Below are 20,576 nucleotides of genomic sequence, written 5' to 3'. Positions count from 1 at the left end.
ATTATAGATGCTGTTGGGTTTAGTAGACACAGAGAGAGATGCGAAAAGATGAAGAGTGAAAAAGTGGGGACATGTGAGTATTACGCAAAAGAAATAGGAGCAGTACTGAAACATATTGAAAACAATACGAACCGAGGAGACGTATTTTGACTGAAAACGAGTGACGGACAACAGGTAAAACACGTTGCAACGAACTGTGGGGCCAGGAGGTCATTACCTTGATGAAGATTAATGCCGGCACGCGTTTCTCCGGCTGGGTGGCGTTTAAAGTCCTTTGGTTCCTGTTATTAACGCGAAGCCGGGGGTGAGGCGGAGGGAGCTCCGGAGGGCTAATTAAAACTGAGTGTCCACCCAAGGGTGGGCCTGGAAGTTCGCCATCTGCAGCGGGCCGGAGTAAATACCACTTAACGTAATGGCGGCGCTAATTGCAGGAGGGCAGCGCTGGGTCGGCCGTCGCGTCACCCGCACAATAGGTGGGCCACAGACTACCGGTCAGCTTCCTAGAATCCTATCCATGTCCTAAAATTAACTTCCTTACTTAATTGTAAATAACCATTTGCGGCACGTGTAATGATTTCTTCCTCCAGCTAGTAGTCATTTTAGCGGTCTTCTGTGTCAGCACACTCCTCCCTTTCGTACATCAATCTCCCTATCTCTTCTGCTACGTGTTACTCGCTCTCTTTTTAAAAAGTTTCAGTATTTCCATTTTCTCCAGCATTAACCTTCTCGTTTTAACATTGACTCACTCATCGTTATGTAAGCCCCTCCAAACCATTTTAAAGGTGTGACTCTTCAGGCTTTCCCGGCGGATATGTTGTCAATAGTCTTCACGGGTGCGCCGCCGGATGACGTTGTGCAAATCCCACAATATTTCCTCGGAGCAACTGTCCGACATCATCAGGTTCGGTTAAGGATGATCTCGGTCTGAGGAAACGTGTTGTGTACAAGAATCCTTGTCAGTGTGGGGCGGCATATATAGGCCAGACATGTCGCACAGTACAAGAACGTTGCGATGAATATGAGCGCCATACACGCCTACGCCAACCGGAGAAGTCGGCAACTGCAGAACACTGTCTGAACACAGGACATCACATGATTTATGAAAAGACGGAAGTTTTATCCCCAGCATCCTCTTTCTGGGATTGCGTCATTAAGGAAGCAATACATATCCGTACAGCTGATAACCTTATCAACAGGGATGCGGGATTTCAGTTGAGTACAGCGTGGAACCCTACATTGGCTGCTGTTAAATCACGACGAGAAAGCAAAGAGCTTTCGATAATAGATTCGTCATAACTTTGGCAGCATGTTAGTAAACACAGCGTCAGCGCACGCGCAGAAGGGCCGCTCTGCGTTTCCCGGCAGAGGGCGTTTGTGTCTGGCGCCATCTATCTGCAAATTTTGGCGCATGCGTTGTTCCCGCGCCTGCGCAATCTTCACGCGCGTGCTCTATATACAGCGGCGTCGACATGCGGATCTTGTTAGTCTTACCCAGCCACCAGCGAGATTCAAGGAAAGTTGTGGGACTTGCACGTCATCGGGCGGCACACCCGTGAAGACTATTTACATTTTAAAGGTGTTTGGACAACGTGGTTGTGGAGTAACAGCGATTAGTATAAATTAACTTAGTATTAAGAAAACAGTCTTAATCACGTTTTTTATTTATTTAGTGACGCCACCAGCAGTCGACCATATGTTCGCCCTGAAGATGGCCTCTGCGATGGGCTGAAACCGGTCGGCACTAAATAAAAAAAATAAAGTAAAAATAAAAAATAAAAAAACGCGACTAAGACTGTTTTCTTAATAAAGTCATTTTAAAGGTGACTGTACGAGGTGCGTGAGGTGAGTAATGAGACAGAATTTTTATCTACCAAAGTCCTTGTTTTTTTTTTCAAACAATTATATTGTCTCCTTCGGCAGCTCGTACATCGGCGGAACCGTTGTCCCAAGTCTAGCTAGCAGCGCTGAAAGACCAATGAGACTGAATTTGTATCTACCAATGTTTTCATCTTTGCACACAACACTAGTGTCCCCTACGACAGCTACGCACCTGCGGAGCCGTTGTTTCCACTGAAAGGCTTCAACGGGTAGGGCGTTTAACATGTCGGTAAAATTCTTTTCAATATTCTCCAGAATTCCAAACTGCCATTCTTTTAAGGCTTTTTTTTAATTTCGGGAAAAGGAGAAAGCCACAAGGACTCAGATCAGGTGAATAGGGAGGCCGTGAAACAACAGAAAAGCTCTTTGAGATCAAAACTTCCACGATGGATATGGCCGTATGACACGAGGAGTTGCCACGATACAGCATCCACTTGTCTACAATGTCCCGTCTCACTCGCTTCACCTGTTTCCAGAGCCTTTCAAGGACGTCTCTGCAAAGCACTTGGTGGGGAGTTTTTCCCGGAGCAATAAAACTGTTTATGCAATATACCTATAGTGTGAAAAAAGCTAACTAGAGTTATTTTGATCTTCGATTTGCTTATTCGAGCTTATTTCGCTCGACGAGGTGTCTAAGTGTGCAACTTCTCACTTTGCAGCTTTGTCTCAGGTTCGTGTTCAAACATTCAGAATTTATCACCTGTGATCAGACGACTGAACCATTCGTGGTCGCTGGCAGTCCTCTCAAGAAGGTCGACGTACACGTTCCTTCGTCCTTCTGCTCATTTGTGAATTTTTTCGGCATCATTTTCGAACAAACCTTTTACATGTGCAAACCTTCAGTCAAAATTTGATGTGTGATGAAAGTATTTTTTCAGGGAATCCGTCATCCTCACCGTTAATCGTCGGTCTATCTCGTAAGAGCGCGCACACACTCGACGTTCACCTCAGTTTCTGAAGTTGCCGGTCTTTCTGAGCGAGCTTCATCTTCAACGTGTTCTTGGCGCTCCAAAAATGACTTGAGCCAGCGAAAAACTTGTTCTCTTGATAAGGAATGTTCCCCACAGGCCAGTTTCAACTATTTAAAGTTTAGATTCAGGAGCGTACGCAGATTAGGCGGTTGCCTAGAGCCGTGGATTTCAAGGGGCGGCTTATAAAACCGGGTCCACATCTGTGCGCGGTACAGCGCGGTCTGTAAAGACGTCAATCCACGCCGCTTTGTGCAACAACGAACAAGTTCCGCAAAGTGTCGATATGTCAAAGGAAACATAGCTCATTGATAAGCAGCTCTGTTTGGACGGCATTTCTCGTTTCCCATTATTATCGACGGACGAGCGCGCGCTCCGGAACATTATCGCGCACCTACGAATCCTCTGCTCCATTCTGCATCTACATCGACATCATACTCCGAAAGCAATCTAATGGTGTGTGGCGGAGCGCATTTTTAGTACCACTAACGAGACCTCGAGACCTGTGCAAGTCGGCCGGAGTGGCCGAGCGGTTCTAGGCGCTACAGTCTGGAGCCGCGCGACCGCTACGGTCGCAGGTTCGAATCCTGCCTCGGACATGGATGTGTGTGATGTCAAAAAAAAATGTTCAAATGTGTATGAAATATTATGGGACTTAACTGCGAAGGTCATCAGTCCCTAAGCTTACACATTACTTAACCTAAACTATCCTACGGACAAACACACCCACCCATGCCCGAGGGAGGACTCGAACTTCCGCCGGGACCAGCCGCACAGTCCATGACTGCAGCGTCTGAGACCGCTCGGCTAATCCCGCGCGGCTGTGTGATGTCCTTAGTTAGGTTTAAGTAGTTCTAAGTTCTAGGGGACTGATGACCTCAGATGTTAAGTTCCATAGTGCACAGAGCCATTTGAACCATTTTTGAACCAAACCTGTTCAACAGCGCGTGCGAACAGTGATTCTCGGCAAGCGTCTGTATTGCCCCCAATTTCTCTAATTTTCTCCTCGTGGTCATTACGCGAGCTGTATGCCGGGTGGGTTGGAGGGGGGGGGCTGGGGTGGGGAAGTAATGTTGTCCGACTCTTCCCGGTCTCTCGAAATTTCCGTAGTAAATCTCTTCGTGATGCACATCGCCTCTCTTGTAACGTCTACCAATTGTGTTTGTTGATCATCTGCGTAGCGCTCTCGCGCCAGCTAAGCGATCCCGTGACGAAACACGCCGCTCTTCGTTGGATCTTCTCTATTTCTTCTATCAGTCCTACCTAGTAGGTATCCCAGCTAGGTGAACAATACTCAAGCATAGGTCGAACAAGCGCCTCATAAGGCACTGCTTTCGCAGATGGGTTACATTATTTTAAGATTCTCCCTATGAATCTGAGGCTGGCATATGCTTTTCCCCACTATTTCTTTTTAATTTAAAGATTTGATCTACAAAACAATCAGGTATAGCTTCTTTAGGATCTATGAATACGCGTAAGCTGAGAAGGTAGGGCGGAGGGCGGGATTCCTGTTTGTGGTTCCATTTAGTCCCGTAAGAACATAAATTATAGCATACCCGTCACTATTGAGATAAGAATATGCAATAATTCTTGTGACGTTATTCGCATGTTTTCCTTATTGACTCGTACCAAAACACAATTGTAGCGGAAAGTGTCAAACTCCGGCTCTAGCTTGCGAAAAAGCTTTGCTAAACTTCAAAAATTGTTTGAAGGTAATCACGTACTTTGTCACGTGCATCTCAGGAAAGAATCAGGCATACGGTTCTATAAGCACCATGCTATCACATAAAATTCAAGGCAGATACCATCAACGTAACGCCTATGTGACAGAGAGCCTTCCATGCGTTGAATTACATTAACCCATATCGGAAAAAAGACCTTTTCGTTCGTTTATAGTATGAAAAATTGTTATGTATTTTTACACAGTAAAAAATGCCATTTAGCCACTGCGCAGCCTGTCTGAAACATGTACACTTCTACCTGACACACGGCGGTATGTCTTTAGCACTGGACACTTAATTTAGTACAGCCCAACAGAAAATTCGGAGAACACAGTAGCACGTTCAGTATACATACGCTCAGCTCCTACAACTGCTGCGTCAATGCCACTATGGAACGCCATTACATTACTCACCATACGCCATGTCACATGACCAGTCCTTGATACTGGCGCTGAGTCAGCACTCTGAGCCTGCATCACCAGCGTGACTACTTTACGCCATTGCTGGAAAACTTATGGCCCAGTCATGGATGCATTCGCAGATCTAACATATATGATTACTTCGTGCAGGCCACAGGCGTAGGTTTGGTTATTATCTCCACAACTGAGTGTACCTTTATCTTGAACAATGACCACAATTTGTCATCAATAATGTTCTGAGTTTCCGTCACCAAATCAGTATTTTACGCCGAGAAGTCCAACTTCTAACGTGTAAGCCAAGAACTCGCTGAGGACCTTCAAAATACGGGTGGGAGAAGTGACTCACACAGATTTCTCTGAGGAAGCCCTAGCCATCTTCCTTGCTCCTGCCACTCCAAACTAGACTACAGTTGCAATTCAGCTGGAATACTCCAAGTTACTGCAAACACAAGCGCCACAGCAACATCAATACTTTTGTATAGGCTTCCACATGTATCCAAACAGTGCACTGGATTCCAGGTGTGCAGAGAGGCTGGCGAAAGTGTCAGAAAATGGGCAACTAACTCGCCGCTGTAATCAGCTACAGCTGCTCCAACCAGACAACGAAACGGTGCCAATCTCACCGCTGAAGAATGGAACAGCTTAGGGCTTCCGCCTGTACTTCAGCGCGCCAGCACTGTCTCACCAACTGCAATGTTAGTACTGATAGCCAAGTCACAATAGTTTTTCAACACCATTCCAGCTAAAGATAGTGGTGACGTTTGTGGCCTGAAAAGGTGGACTTGATTCATATGAGCCTAGGATCCCATGTCTTCATCTAAGTCTTTTAAATGTCACCATTGGAGCAACAAATTTTTACACTTCTATCATCGGCTAACTAGTTCAGGGGTGTAATGACCACGCCCAGAATACCTATGAACAATTTGTCCCGCCAGATCAAGCATAGCCACTGATGATTTCATCCGTACAGATTTCCTAAAAGTGGGAGGAATTTAGTGTATACAGTTCACGGATAGCCAAATGGTAAGGCGACCGCTAGCGGTAGGCGGGATATACGGGTTCGAGTCCGGGTCCACCACAAACCTTCATTGTCATCGTTCCATTCTACGGCTGATGGTAGTCCTTATTCGCAATTGCCAATTCATTTGATGAAGAAGTAATACAGGTCGCTTCAGTTGCGAGTAACTCAAAATTTTGCCACCAGATCTGGCAATAGTGTATCACATGTTCTGTGTCACTAGTGACGGTTGATCTCGTAGTATGGCCTAGCACACTTTTCAACAGTTTTGTTCTTTCATCAGGCGTTAGTACAATGGCACTCCGAGGCACAGTGGAAAATATATAGCTAGAAAATGGAAGTGCAGGCACATAGGTAAATACTTTGTGTAAGCATGTGGCAGGGAACAAATACAAGGCTTACTGCAGACTTGCACATCAGCGATCACACATAAGACTGTAGGTAAAAAGGTTGGTAACGAAAAAGGATAGGGCGCTCAAAATTTTAACAGACATACATACAATAAATATTCCTCAGGAATGTATTTTCTGACAGGTGTGTCTTTCTCTTAGGATGGTGGAAACGATGTGTTGTGTAACAACAATGAAAAACAGCTACCAAAAAATTCTTTGTGAGCTTGTCAAAGAAATATAATTTTGACAATAACTGAGTTTCCTGCCGGTATTGACCGGCAAGTCTTCACCTCAACATTAGAATAAAAAAGCGTGCGTACAAATCCAGTCATCTAAGAATATTTTTCTCTGCATCTCTGACCTTCTTCGTTCATTCATAATATGGATTTTGCTAAGAATTCTTGAAATGCAGAAGCCATCTTAATTATGTCTTTCAAAATGTATGAGTGCTGTAAAAGTGATAAGTTGGGCAGTTGTCACCAGAATTCAAATCGTGACTCAAACGTTGAATACTACTCAGTAATTTGCTTCATAAGTCTCCTTTTGTTAGCGCTCTTTCGTATTACTCTTCATATTTTATGAATCGCTGCTGACAGCCTTTAAGAAAAAGATTCTAAGATAATAACAAATGGAACGTCCGGAGAGAGCAGCGTGCCAGAGGAAGAGAAAAATAGAGAGAGAGGGGGGGGGGGAAAGGAGGGGGGGAAGGAGAGTGAGAGCGAAGCAGCGAACTGGACAGGAGAGCTTAAGCCGGGAGCAACGCTGAGGAAATTTCATTAAAACTCGGAAGAAGAATGTCAGTTGTGAGACGGAATCTGGAGACTTGCTCGTACTCGCTCCCGGTTCAGCCAAGCATACCTGTCTGGCGTGCACTTTCTCCGTAAGAGGCAGCCGGCCACATACCTGGTGGAGCAATTTGAACTCGATGAGAACAGCGGGTCGCGGACACGCTAGGCACCCACCTCCCGTCACGTAGTACACTGTGGTCCATGGAAGTAGAAACAACCTTCAAAGAAAAGTTGTTGAAAATATTCAATAAAATTTTTCTGGGTTTTTGAGCTCATTGTCAATGTATATAAAAGTACCGATGTTAGGGTACCTGTTGCAAGCAACCTTCGAAAACGCCCTGAAGAAGGTCGCTTGTAACAGGGACCGAAACATCGTTAGTTTTATGTATATTGACAATGCGGTCACAAATTCAGGAAAATTTTATTGAATGTGATTGGGCATGTAGGGCTACCTGCGAGTGTATTTTTGGTGCTTCGTGTCTTTTTTATATGTCGAGATATTAGATACAACTGATAAAATTTATAAGGAAAATCAGCATTAGCCGTATTTTGTTGTTTTATTGTCAGCAAAATCGATCTTCGGTCACTTAGTGACCATCCTCAGTGCTAGAAGTTAAAAATTTTCACATAACGATCAGAGAGTATAAAACCGAAAATGACAACTACACCTGCGTATGAACATAACAGTTGGTAGGAACATACCTGTACAGCAGACCTCGGTGTGACAGGGCTTACTGTACAGGTGCATGTAAACAGCGGCCTCAGTTTATGAGATCGCTCTAAGCTTGTGGTTATAGCTTGATACCAGTGCCTACCAATTTTAATTGTATATTATAAGTATGTTCCTACCAACTGTTCATACGCAGGTGTAGTTGTCATTTTCGGTTTTATACTCTCTGATCGTTATGTGAAAATTTTTAACTTCTAGCACTGAGGATGGTCACTAAGTGACCGAAAATCGATTTTGATGACAATAAAACAACAAAATACGGCCAATGCTGATTTTCCTTCCAATTCTATGCACTATTTGCTCGTGGTGCACACAACACGCCATGGAGTCGCCAATCAATACGACTGATAACTTTTAGACTGAAAAGTATCTAGTGGCTACCACAAAGACGGACAATTACACGAGAAATCAGTTGTGTGTTTCATCTGAGCATAACTTCATTCATTCTCGAGTTATATAGCACATTGTGCAGAGCAAGGCAAATGCTGGTGATGACTCATAAAGACTACATGATGTCCTCGACATGTTTTCCATTACGGTACCATGTTGCAGTGCCTGTGTTGTTCAGAAGTACGATGTGGACAGATGTATAATGGAATTAAGGCAATAAAAATTTGTGCAGGCTCGGGACACGAACCCGCTTTCTCTCTTATTGCCAACGATCGACTTAGCATTAGGCTATCCGAGCACGAGGCACCGTCAGATCAAAACTTCCATATGTCGTCAACCCTGTGTCCACAAGCTGCACTCGTACATTCATTATGTATATTCCCGTAGAGGAGAGACATTTTAATAGAAAGTCTCTTACCAAGTGTCGGCGGATAAATGCGACATTGCAGTGCCTGTAATTTCTGTGTTGTCATTCCACTATGTGGCTCATGGTTGTCCATATTCACAGCTGTGTATACATTCAATCTATATCATAACCAAATTATTCAAAAACAGTCTTAATCGCACTTATTATTATTATTATACCGCCAACCGGTTACAACCCGACGTAGGGGTCATCTTGTGGGCGTTTACACCATTTGTCGACTGCTGGTGGTGTCACTCCTGTCTACATAACGGCAGGAAACTATGTAGACTATGTAGACAGGAGTGACACCGCGAGCAGTCGAAAAATGGTGTAAACGCCCACAAGATGACCCCGACGTCGGGTTGCAACCGGTTGACGGTATAATAATAATAATAATAAGTGCGATTAAGACTTTTTGAATAATTGGTTAATCTTACTAATCGCTGCTTTATCTCCACAACCATTTTGTCCAAAAATCTATTTCATAACGGCTGTAGTCGCTGAAATGGCTGTTCCTGTACTTCGCATCGTACTTCTTCACAACGCAGGCACTGCAATTTCGTATTTATCCGCCGACACTGGGCAAGCAACGTTCATTTATAATGTCTCCCCTGTACCGAAATATATCTAATGAATGTCCTAGTGCAGGTTGTAGACGCCTTGTTGACGTCATATGGAAATTTTCATCTGCTCGGTCAGCATAACTGTAAGGCGGCTGTTCTCAATGAGCGGAAAATCCGGGTTCGTGTCCCAGTCCAGCACAAATTTTCACTGTCGCCATTCCATTATACAGTTGATGGTCGTTCATATTAACTGCAAGTATATTTAATGTGTCTTAAACATATTTCTACTCAACGAATTCAGCCATTCAGCATGAGCGAATAACACTAATAACACAGTCATTAAAAATAAGGTTTATGAAGAGTGCGAGAAATTTGATCATCACAGCATATACATATCCCAACAGTTATAATTCTGTCTAAAATCCTGAGAACGTGGTGGGCGCTCCACCATTCTCTTCTGGGGAAACTGGTCATCCAGCTATGCTATGCTCAGACAGCTAGTCCGTAACAAGGCCGGGCGCCATGGTATTGACAGAAAGGTGGAAATCTCCTGTCTTCAGGCAGCAACTACGGCAGCACAACTTCGTTTAACAATTGCAGGTAATGGATTGATGATAGTGTACATCCCATGAAGAACGACGCAAAAATGCGAGGACTCCATATTCCTCACTAAACTTGTAACACCATAGCTCTAGTACTCTATTGATTTATTTTTGCCTTTTGTTTTATTTAATGTTACATCGTTGAGCTTCTGTAAATGTGTTTGATTGAATAGATAACAAAGAATTGTATACTACTTTGTTAAAACTTTAATCTCATGATTTGATTCTATGCAATGCAGTATATCTTTCATTTAAATTATTTGTCTCAATTGGAGGGAGACAAAACTTACTGTATATATTTGGAATTTGTTTAAATAATTTTTTTTATAGAAATGTCATTATGTGCAAAGGTTCTATTTTATTCTTTAAACAGTGTAGATAGGTAAAACATTAGTTTTTACTGTTTGAATAATTGCGTAATTCTGACTTTCACTTCCGATAAGCCACCTCCGTTGGGTACAACGCGGCTAATATAACAAAATCCTCTCAGCGGGTAACACTGCTCTGCTTCTTCATACTATAATTACGAGAAAAAGAATAATTTCTTTATACGAAGTGCCATAGGCATTGAGGTTATAGTATAGTAGTAGCAGACGCATATGAGTGTTGTAAACTATAACGTTCCCTACCACAACTACATTCAGTGAGATTTGGTCTCTGAGCACTACCTGTGATTCTGATTTCTTACCTACAAATTCACATAGAAATTATCTTCACTCATAAACAGTTCATCAAAGGGGAAACTGCGTTTTTCGCCCAGCTTCTTCATCATCCATTCTGCAAACTGAACGCGAAGAGCTCGATCGGCCGCGGTGAGAACATTCAGATTTTCGAAAAGTGCGATTTATGTGTGGTCACAGTTCTTATTACTGATTTATGGCTGACCCAAATTTGCTGCAAGATGCGGTGAATACCGGTTTCTGCACTCTTGTGAACGATTCCAGATCTTTGGTTGGTACTGATTAATCTGTAATCTTTCAGGGTCGTCGAGCTTTCGGTCAGCGATAGATCTTGTTTCAAGGAGTTTCGCGAGGAGTTTCACATCCGCCACTGTGAGTAGTGGGTAAAATCATCAGCGATAACATGCGTGCGCCTCTCCTGATATAAAGAAGATCTCAACCTGTTCGAACTGTATTAACCCCACCAGCTTTCACGTAACCTGCAAGATGGAAGCACCAGTCATAACTCCATAATGAATAAAGCAATACTGAAATGTAAGGCATCATTGTTTTCCTCGTTTGATTCTGCAACTGTCTAATATCCTACATGGCCTCTTTACGTTTCATAATTACGAGTTGTAACGAAAATGGCGGTTCACTAACTGACCGCCATCCTTGTAAGACACGCTTGTAGGTTTCCTCACGTCTCTCATCTTATATTACTTTTTAACTTTCTGGTTATTCAGCAATTTTCATTTTACAATTTTAGTTCAACACCTATGAAGCACCCTATACACTGACAGAAATGGAGTGTAGGGCCACGAATTTCCAATCCGATAATTAGAAAACTTTGAGGAGGTGTTCACCACATGAAAGGCATTAAATTCCGCCCGGAAATGCTGTTAGTTAACACCAGTATGAAGTGTGACCTACATGGGTAGGATAACATTCTTCTATCATTTTGGCATGGAAGCGAAAAAAAAGCCTTTGAACGATCTCTTCGCCATTTCTGAATCACATGCTATGTCGGTGCACCAAGATTGCTGGCTTCAGGCTGGAGTACAGGGCTGTCATGTATCCGTACAACCCTCAAGGCGTTTGTGCTGTGATGTACAGTGTTGGATTTTGGATTTCCCTGCTGGTTTATGGCATTTGTTACCTTGCTCATGAACGGTATATCGATAGCTTTCATCGTTCAGCGATTTAATCTGCTTTTTAAAACAATGAGTTCTTGTAAGAGAATGATGTCTATCACTCTGTTAGTTACATGTGCTAAAAAACTGTAATTTCTGGCCGGCCTGAGTGGCCGAGCGGTTCTAGGCGCTACAGTCTGGAACCGCGCGACCGCTACGGTCGCAGGTTCGAATCCTGCCTCGGGCATGGATGTGTGTGACGTGCTTAGGTTAGTTAGGTTTAAGTAGTTCTAAGTTCTAGGGGACTGATGACCTCAGAAGTTAAGTCCTATAGTGCTCAGAGCCATTTGAACCATTTTTTTTTTTTTTTGTAATTTCTGTGCCTAGAACGAGTAAGAGGGTGCAGAAGTTGGGTGCATTTTAGAGCCTGAAAAATGCACTTGGTTGGCGGGCATGGCAGGAGGAGTTAAGCAAATGCTGCTTCTTTTAAACCTAAGCAATATCTGCTGAGGTAGCTCCTTTTGAACTGTTCGTCAGATAGATTATGCACTCAACAGTAGCGTTCGGGAACGTTAATGAACTGTAAATCCAATAAATTTATTGACAAATAGCTAAATTGTGGTCCATATACGTAGGAATGCTCGTTTAACGGGATACGGCGCGTAGTGCGCATAGTACCGAGCCGGACCACAATTACGCGTGACTCAGACGTATGGAAGCATTAGTACATATCTCTGATTACACGAAACGGGGGTACAACAGCCTTCAGGAATCGACTGGCCAAGAAATCTGGGGCGCACGCGCGCCAGAATTTAGAGAGACTCCAGGGGCGCAAAAGATGAATATCTCGACTTAAAACATTTTCTCTCAATTCAGAATTGTCAGGTATACAAAGAGGAGCACAATTCATTACACCTCAAGGCATGGACTGCTCATTATAATAGGTTACTAGCCGAGTCATTGCCACTAGCATACAAAATGGAATTTGCCTGTGGATACCTGGAGGGTTCAATAGCAGAACATATGCGTAGCGTTGCAGCAAACTGCCGCAGGTACGAAGAATTTAGAGTCTTTTAAAACCTACTTGTCACGGGACACCTAAGAAAGGATTAAACAAGAGATTATGTAACGGAAGGATTTCGAGGCATCGGAGTGCCGCAGGCCAGTCAAGTTTTTCGAGACGCTTATTAACAAGAACCGTTACGTGCATAAACCGTGTAGTGATAAGGAGATAATGCAATACTGCTATATGCCATTGAGGTACCAGGAAACGCTCATTAGCAAATTTAACGACACAATAGAATCATTCCAAACGCTCTCCGGGAGTTAGACTTTGTCAAGGAAGCACAAAACACCGGGGACCGAATGAGATACACTTCTGGAAATGGAAAAAAGAACACATTGACACCGGTGTGTCAGTCCCACCATACTTGCTCCGGACACTGCGAGAGGGCTGTACAAGCAATGATCACACGCACGGCACAGCGGACACACCAGGAACCGCGGTGTTGGCCGTCGAATGGCGCTAGCTGCGCAGCATTTGTGCACCGCCGCCGTCAGTGTCAGCCAGTTTGCCGTGGCATACGGAGCTCCATCGCAGTCTTTAACACTGGTAGCATGCCGCGACAGCGTGGACGTGAACCGTATGTGCAGTTGACGGACTTTGAGCGAGGGCGTATAGTGGGCATGCGGGAGGCCGGGTGGACGTACCGCCGAATTGCTCAACACGTGGGGCGTGAGGTCTCCACAGTACATCGATGTTGTCGCCAGTGGTCGGCGGAAGGTGCACGTGCCCGTCGACCTGGGACCGGACCGCAGCGACGCACGGATGCACGCCAAGACCGTAGGATCCTACGCAGTGCCGTAGGGGACCGCACCGCCACTTCCCAGCAAATTAGGGACACTGTTGCTCCTGGGGTATCGGCGAGGACCATTCGCAACCGTCTCCATGAAGCTGGGCTACGGTCCCGCACACCGTTAGGCCGTCTTCCGCTCACGCCCCAACATCGTGCAGCCCGCCTCCAGTGGTGTCGCGACAGGCGTGAATGGAGGGACGAATGGAGACGTGTCGTCTTCAGCGATGAGAGTCGCTTCTGCCTTGGTGCCAATGATGGTCGTATGCGTGTTTGGCGCCGTGCAGGTGAGCGCCACAATCAGGACTGCATACGACCGAGGCACACAGGGCCAACACCCGGCATCATGGTGTGGGGAGCGATCTCCTACACTGGCCGTACACCACTGGTGATCGTCGAGGGGACACTGAATAGTGCACGGTACATCCAAACCGTCATCGAACCCATCGTTCTACCATTCCTAGACCGGCAAGGGAACTTGCTGTTCCAACAGGACAATGCACGTCCGCATGTATCCCGTGCCACCCAACGTGCTCTAGAAGGTGTAAGTCAACTACCCTGGCCAGCAAGATCTCCGGATCTGTCCCCCATTGAGCATGTTTGGGACTGGATGAAGCGTCGTCTCACGCGGTCTGCACGTCCAGCACGAACGCTGGTCCAACTGAGGCGCCAGGTGGAAATGGCACGGCAAGCCGTTCCACAGGACTACATCCAGCATCTCTACGATCGTCTCCATGGGAGAATAGCAGCCTGCATTGCTGCGAAAAGGTGGATATACACTGTACTAGTGCCGACATTGTGCATGCTCTGTTGCCTGTGTCTATGTGCCTGTGGTTCTGTCAGTGTGATCATGTGATGTATCTGACCCCAAGAATGTGTCAATAAAGTTTCCCCTTCCTGGGACAATGAATTCACGGTGTTCTTATTTCAATTTCCAGGAGTGTATAATGAACGAAATTTGCAAGGTGCATCTGGTGGAAATAATGACGGGCAAACACAAGTTGATGCAGGAAGACGAGACATAATGAACGAAATTTGCAAGGTGCATCTGGCGGAAATAATGACGGAAACAAAAATAGATACAGGGCGACAAGAGTCCAATATGAAGACCAAAGATTTAGTAATGACCTCAGTGGAACGATAGAAGCAGACGAGCGACCTATTGTGGTAATTTTCAAGAAAGCGGAGGAGGGAAATGCAATATTCTAACCAGTTCATGCAGTCGGTCTGAAACTCAGGCAAACAAGGAATAATGGAGGAAAGTTAGGGTCTGAACATGATCACCAGAATGACGTAGTGGAAATCGGACCACCTAACCCCCTTCCACCCCCCCCCCCACCCCCCAAAGAGAAACCGAAGCAGAAGTCCATATAGGAATACAAAGTCGGCATCGTTATATCATTGAGTTAGTGTTAACAGCCATTTGTTACCAGATCCATTTATATAGTCAGTGTACTGTTCTTTATTTGTTGCCACTCACTTTTTGAATGGTTTACTATTGTAATTACAGTCAAAGATCTTCCTCTGTGACACCTGATCAATGAGTTTGGCGTCTGTAGTTTTCTGTCCAGCATTTGCAGTTTGATAATTTACTACAAATTTGTGGCGTACTCGTATAGTATGTTTCACAAAAAGCAAATGATGGTTTTTAGAAGTAAAAGTTATTTTTCGTGTTTAGCTGTCCCTGTCAATACACATAGATAAAATGAATAACACACTAGACTAACCTGGAACCGCTATCGAATAGCCACGTGAAGTTGTTTGTAACGAGAAACAAACCGACACTTTCAATCGAGGCTGGGCATCGCATGAAAGACGTAGAGAGTAGTATCAGTTTGGCTGAATCCAGCTACACACCGCAAAATGCGAATTGCAAATATCTGGCGAAACACCAGACAATATAAGTACAGGGTTTAATGGTATAAATGCAGATGTTTATGTTTTTCATGGCGGACACTAAAGTGAACAATATTACAAAAGTATTGGCTCTGATCACTAGGGGACTTAACATCTATGGTCATCAGTCCCCTAGAACTTAGAACTACTTAAACCTAAGTAACCTAAGGACATCACACAACACCCAGTCATCACGAGGCAGAGAAAATCCCTGACCCCGCCGGGAATCGAACCCGGGAACCCGGGCGTGGGAAGTGAGAACGCTACCGCACGACCACGAACTGCGGACTACAAAAGTATTCACGTCATTTATAGACTAATAATTATAGCTATTATAAGTCGGATATTTTTAGGCTGGGTAGCACCTCCAAGTACATGTGGCAATAGGACAGCAGGTCGGTAGTTGAAATGGAGACACATAGACATAGAATTCCTAGTGTCTACTGACAGAGGCAGCCCCACATAGTGGTGCATATACAACTGTGCAGAAAACATCAGGTCGTAAAGTTCTGTGACAAGTTTGTGGTAAGAATGCTCGATATAAGTAAAAATCAAGCAAGTTACTCATGGGTGTACATATTAAAGTACTGTACATAAAAATATTATATACACATATCAGCCAGTTCAAATACTTGGTGAAGTGGCGTCTCTGAGTGTAAATGCATCATAGAATCCCAGAAAGTTCTTCCATTTCGGCCGATCTTAAATGTCCCATTGCCAGTTAAATCCAGATGTCTTTCTTAAGTCTCTGCCCCGTCTCTCTGGTGACCTTCCTTGGTAAACTGCGCTTCAAACTAGGATTGAATTTGAATACCTGTCGAACGACATGACCAGCAGACTGCCAGTTCAAAGTTTGTATACTGTCCATTATGTCACTGTGCTATGTTATTTGGGCCATTGCTTTCTTTCTGTCTTTCTTTGTGTAGCCCAACACTAATCTTTCCATTCTTCTTCGAGCTACTATGAGTTTTTAATTTCCATGTCTTACAGCGATAAGTTATTACTGGTAGTATTCATAGATCCAATTAGTTGTTCAGCTAAGCCGAAATATTGAACTTGTAAACTGAAGAGTAACGTCTGTAAGCTTGACAGCCCAATTTAATATTTCGAAATATTTCTGGTTTTAAGTGTCATTTTGTATTTGCATGTCGAACCTGATTCTGCAGCCCATTACATTTGTGTACTTTCCTCACAAATATTTCCCTCTGGTATGCATTAATCGACGATGATTTTGGTTTTGACCTAGTTTATTTTATGACCAACTTCAGGTCAGGCTAACACAAGGTCTTTAATTAATATTTGAAATTATTGTATGCTTTTTGCAATTAAGTTAAGAGACTGCGTTTCTCGATCCGCTGAAAATAGTTTTGGAGATTTAGGACCCCATTATTTTATTCCCTTATCACTGGAAATTTCATTGATTTCTTCTACAGCACTAAACAAACACTATGTAAGTTCTGTATGTGTTGTAAAGATTTTAATGTAGCTTTGTTATGTGAGGGAAAAGAAAAAAAAGACCGGTAGATACGGGAAGATTTCAATTAGACTACATCATGGTCAGTCAGTGGTTGGTTGGTTGGTTGTTTGGAGGAAGAGATCAAACATCGAGGTCATCGGTCTCATCGGATTGGGGAAGGACTGGGAAGGAAGTCGGCCGTGCCCTTTTTAGAGGAACCATTCCGGCATTTGCCTGGAGCGATTTAGGGAAATCACGGAAAACCTAAATCAGGATGGCCGGACGCGGGATTGAACCGTCGTCCTCCCGAATGCGAGTCCAGTGTGCTAACCACTGCGCCACCTCGCTCGGTGGTCAGTCAGTGATTCCGGATACAGATATTGAATTATAAGGCGTAAGCAGGAGAAGATATAGGCTCAGATCACAATTTAGTAATGATGAAGAGTAGGCTGATGGTTAAGAGACTGGTCGGGAAGAATCAATGCGCAAAGCAGTGGGATACGGAGTAATAAGGAATAAGGAGATACGCTTGAAGTTCTCTAAGGCTATAGGTGGTAACATTAAGAGTTCAATGGGCACTCTACTCTTTTATGCAGAGGAGAGAGCCGATAGGCGCAAATGGCACATTGAAGCGCTCTACGAGGTGGAAGACTTGTCTAATGACGTGATGAAAGAAGAAAGAGGAGTCGATTGGGAGGAGACGGGGTATCAAAATTTAAAAGAGCTTTGTAGAATGTTTGAATCTGGCGATATACCATTTGATATTCGGAAAAACATCAGCCACAAAATCTCAAAGACTGAAAGAGCCGACAAGTGCGAGAATTATCGCAGAGTTAGCTTAACAGCTCAAATATCCAAGTTGAACACAAGAATAAGATGCAGAAGAATGGAAAAGAAATTTGAGGATGTATTAGATGTCGCTCAGTCAGGCTTTAGGAAAGGTAATGGCACCAGACGGGCAATTCGGACGTAGAGCTTGGTGGTGAAAAGAAGACTAAAAAAGAATCAAGCCACAATCATAGGATTTGTCGATTTGGAAAAAGCGTTCTGCAGTGTTCAATGCCGTAAAATGTTCGAAATTCGGAGACAAATAGCGGTAAGCTATACGGAAATACGTAAAATATTGCGGTATGTACGGAGCTAAGAGGGAACAATAATAGCGAAAGTCAAAGAAAGATGTGCTCAGATTAAAAAATGGTGTAGTATAGGGAAGCAGTCTTTCGCCCCTATTGTTCAACCTATACATCGAGGAAGCGACGACGGAAATAAAGTTTCGAAAGTGGAATTGAAATTCAAAGTGAAATGATATCAGTGGTATGATTCGCTGATGACATTGCTATTCTCCGCGAAAGTGAAGGAGAGTTACAGGATCTGCTGAATGGAATGAACAACTAATGAGTACAAGATATGGACTGAAAGTAAATCGAAGAAAGACGAAAGAACTGAGAAGCGAGAACAGCGAGAAACTTCACTTCAGTGTTGGTTATCACGATGTAGATGACGTTAGTGAATTTTGCCATGTAGGTAGCGAAATAACGCATGGCGGACACAGCGAGGACGACATAAAAAGCAGGCTAGCACTGACAAGGGGGACGTTCCTGGCCAAGAGAAATCAACTAGTATCAAACATAGACCTTATTTTAAGGAAGAGCTTTCTTAAAATGCACATTTGGAGCATAGCATTGCATGATAGGGAAACATGGACTTCGAGAAAACCGAAAAAAAGGCAGTCGAAGCATTTGAGATGTGATGCTACGGAAGAATGAACATAGTTAGGTGGACTGATAATGTAAGGAATGAGACGAGGAAATTATTATATGCAAAAGTTTTACAGGTAGGAGGGACAATATTCTAAGACTTCTGTTAAGACATCAGGGAATAACTTCCATGGAGCTGGAGGTAGTTGTAAGTATGAAAACTGTAGAGGGAACCAGAAATAGAGATTGGAATACGTCTATCAAATAACAGCAAATAATTGAAAAAAAGGGAAATTCTTGTTCTGTTAACGCCACTGTCAGGTGAATTGAATAATTGAAGAATGCCTTTTCAAAATCTATAAAAGCGACCGATAGAGGGAGATGGTGATCCCTGACTCCTATAACTGTTTTGTGTAGATCGAGGATTTGGTCAATTTTACTAAAACATATTCGAAACCGAGGCAAAGAGATATTGGAGCATTGTGTACGACAGAGTCACACATGCTACTACTCTGGACTATCAAACGTTATCAATTTCCGCCCTCCCCCCTCCCGTCTCCCCATATTCACCAACAAGACATCCGGTGACTTCTTCCTCTCTCCTCGTATAATGAAATCAGTGCATGGCAGGCAACCACAGAATGGTGACGAGACAGTTTTCGAATTGCAACGATTCATCAAAAGCCCCTTCTTGAACCGAGGTCACCGTCAACTCATCCATCGTTGGGGAAGATGCGCTACATTGAATGGTGAGAACACACTGAGGTGACGAAAGTCGTGGGATACCTCCTAATATCGTGTTGGACTTCCTTTTGCCTGGCGTAGTGCAGCAAGTCGACGTGGCGTGGACTCAACAAGGTGTTGGATGTCACCTGGAGAAATATTGAGCCATAATGCCTCTATAGCTGTCCATAATGGTGAAACTGTAGTCGGTGCAGAATTATGTATACAAACTGACATCCCATAAATGTTCGATGGAAATCCTGTCGAGCGACAGGGATGTCCAAATTATTCGCTCTAATTGTCCATAATGTTCTTTAAATAAATTGCGAACCACTGTGGCCCTGTGACTTGGTGCATTGTCATCTATAAAAATTCCATTTTTGTTTGGAAACGTGACATCAATGATGGCTGCAGTCTCCAGGTAGCCGAAAGTAACCATTTCCAGTCAGTGATATGTTCAGTTCGACCAGAGGATCCAGTCCATTCCATGTAAACACAGACCACACCACTGTGTAGCCATCACTTGCTTGCACAGTGCCTTGTTGACAATTTGGGCCCATGGTTTTGTGAGGTCTGCGCCACACTCTAACCCTACCAACAGCCTTACAACTGAAATCGGGACTCATCTGACTAGTCACGGTTTGTCAGTAGTTCAGGATCCAATCAATGTGGTCACGAGTGCAGGAAAGGTGACGCAGTCGATGTCGTGTTGTTGTCAAAGGCACAAGCGCCGGTCGACTGCTGCCATAGCCAATTAACATCAGATTTCGAGGCACTATCGTAAAGGATAAGTTTGCAGTACGTCCCATACTGATACGAGGTTCTTTCACACAGTGTTGCTTGCTATTAGTACTGACAGCTGTACACAGACGCCACTGCTCCCGATCGTTAGTGAAGGCCATCTGCCATTTCTTTGTCCATGGTGAGAGGTAATTCCCGAAATGTATTATGCTCGGCACACTCTTGACACTGTGGATCACGAAGTGGTGGATTCCCTAACGATTTACGATACGGAATGTCCCATGTTTTAGCTCCAGCTTCCACACCGCGATGAGTCTGTTAATTCCCGTCATGAAGTCATAATCACGTCGGAAAGCTTCTCACATGAATCACCCGAGTACACATAATACCTCCGCCAATTCACTGCCCTCCTATACATTGTGTGTGCGATACTGGCGTCATCAATATATGCTATCCCACAACTTTTGTCACGTCAGCGTACAGAGACGGCCTGAAACCAAACCCTGATTACATGGTCACAGCTTGATTTTGATGAAATGATAG

Source organism: Schistocerca americana, chromosome 6, assembly GCF_021461395.2.
Source record: "Schistocerca americana isolate TAMUIC-IGC-003095 chromosome 6, iqSchAmer2.1, whole genome shotgun sequence".
NCBI lineage: Eukaryota > Metazoa > Arthropoda > Insecta > Orthoptera > Acrididae > Schistocerca > Schistocerca americana.
This window is presented reverse-complemented; position numbering follows the sequence as displayed.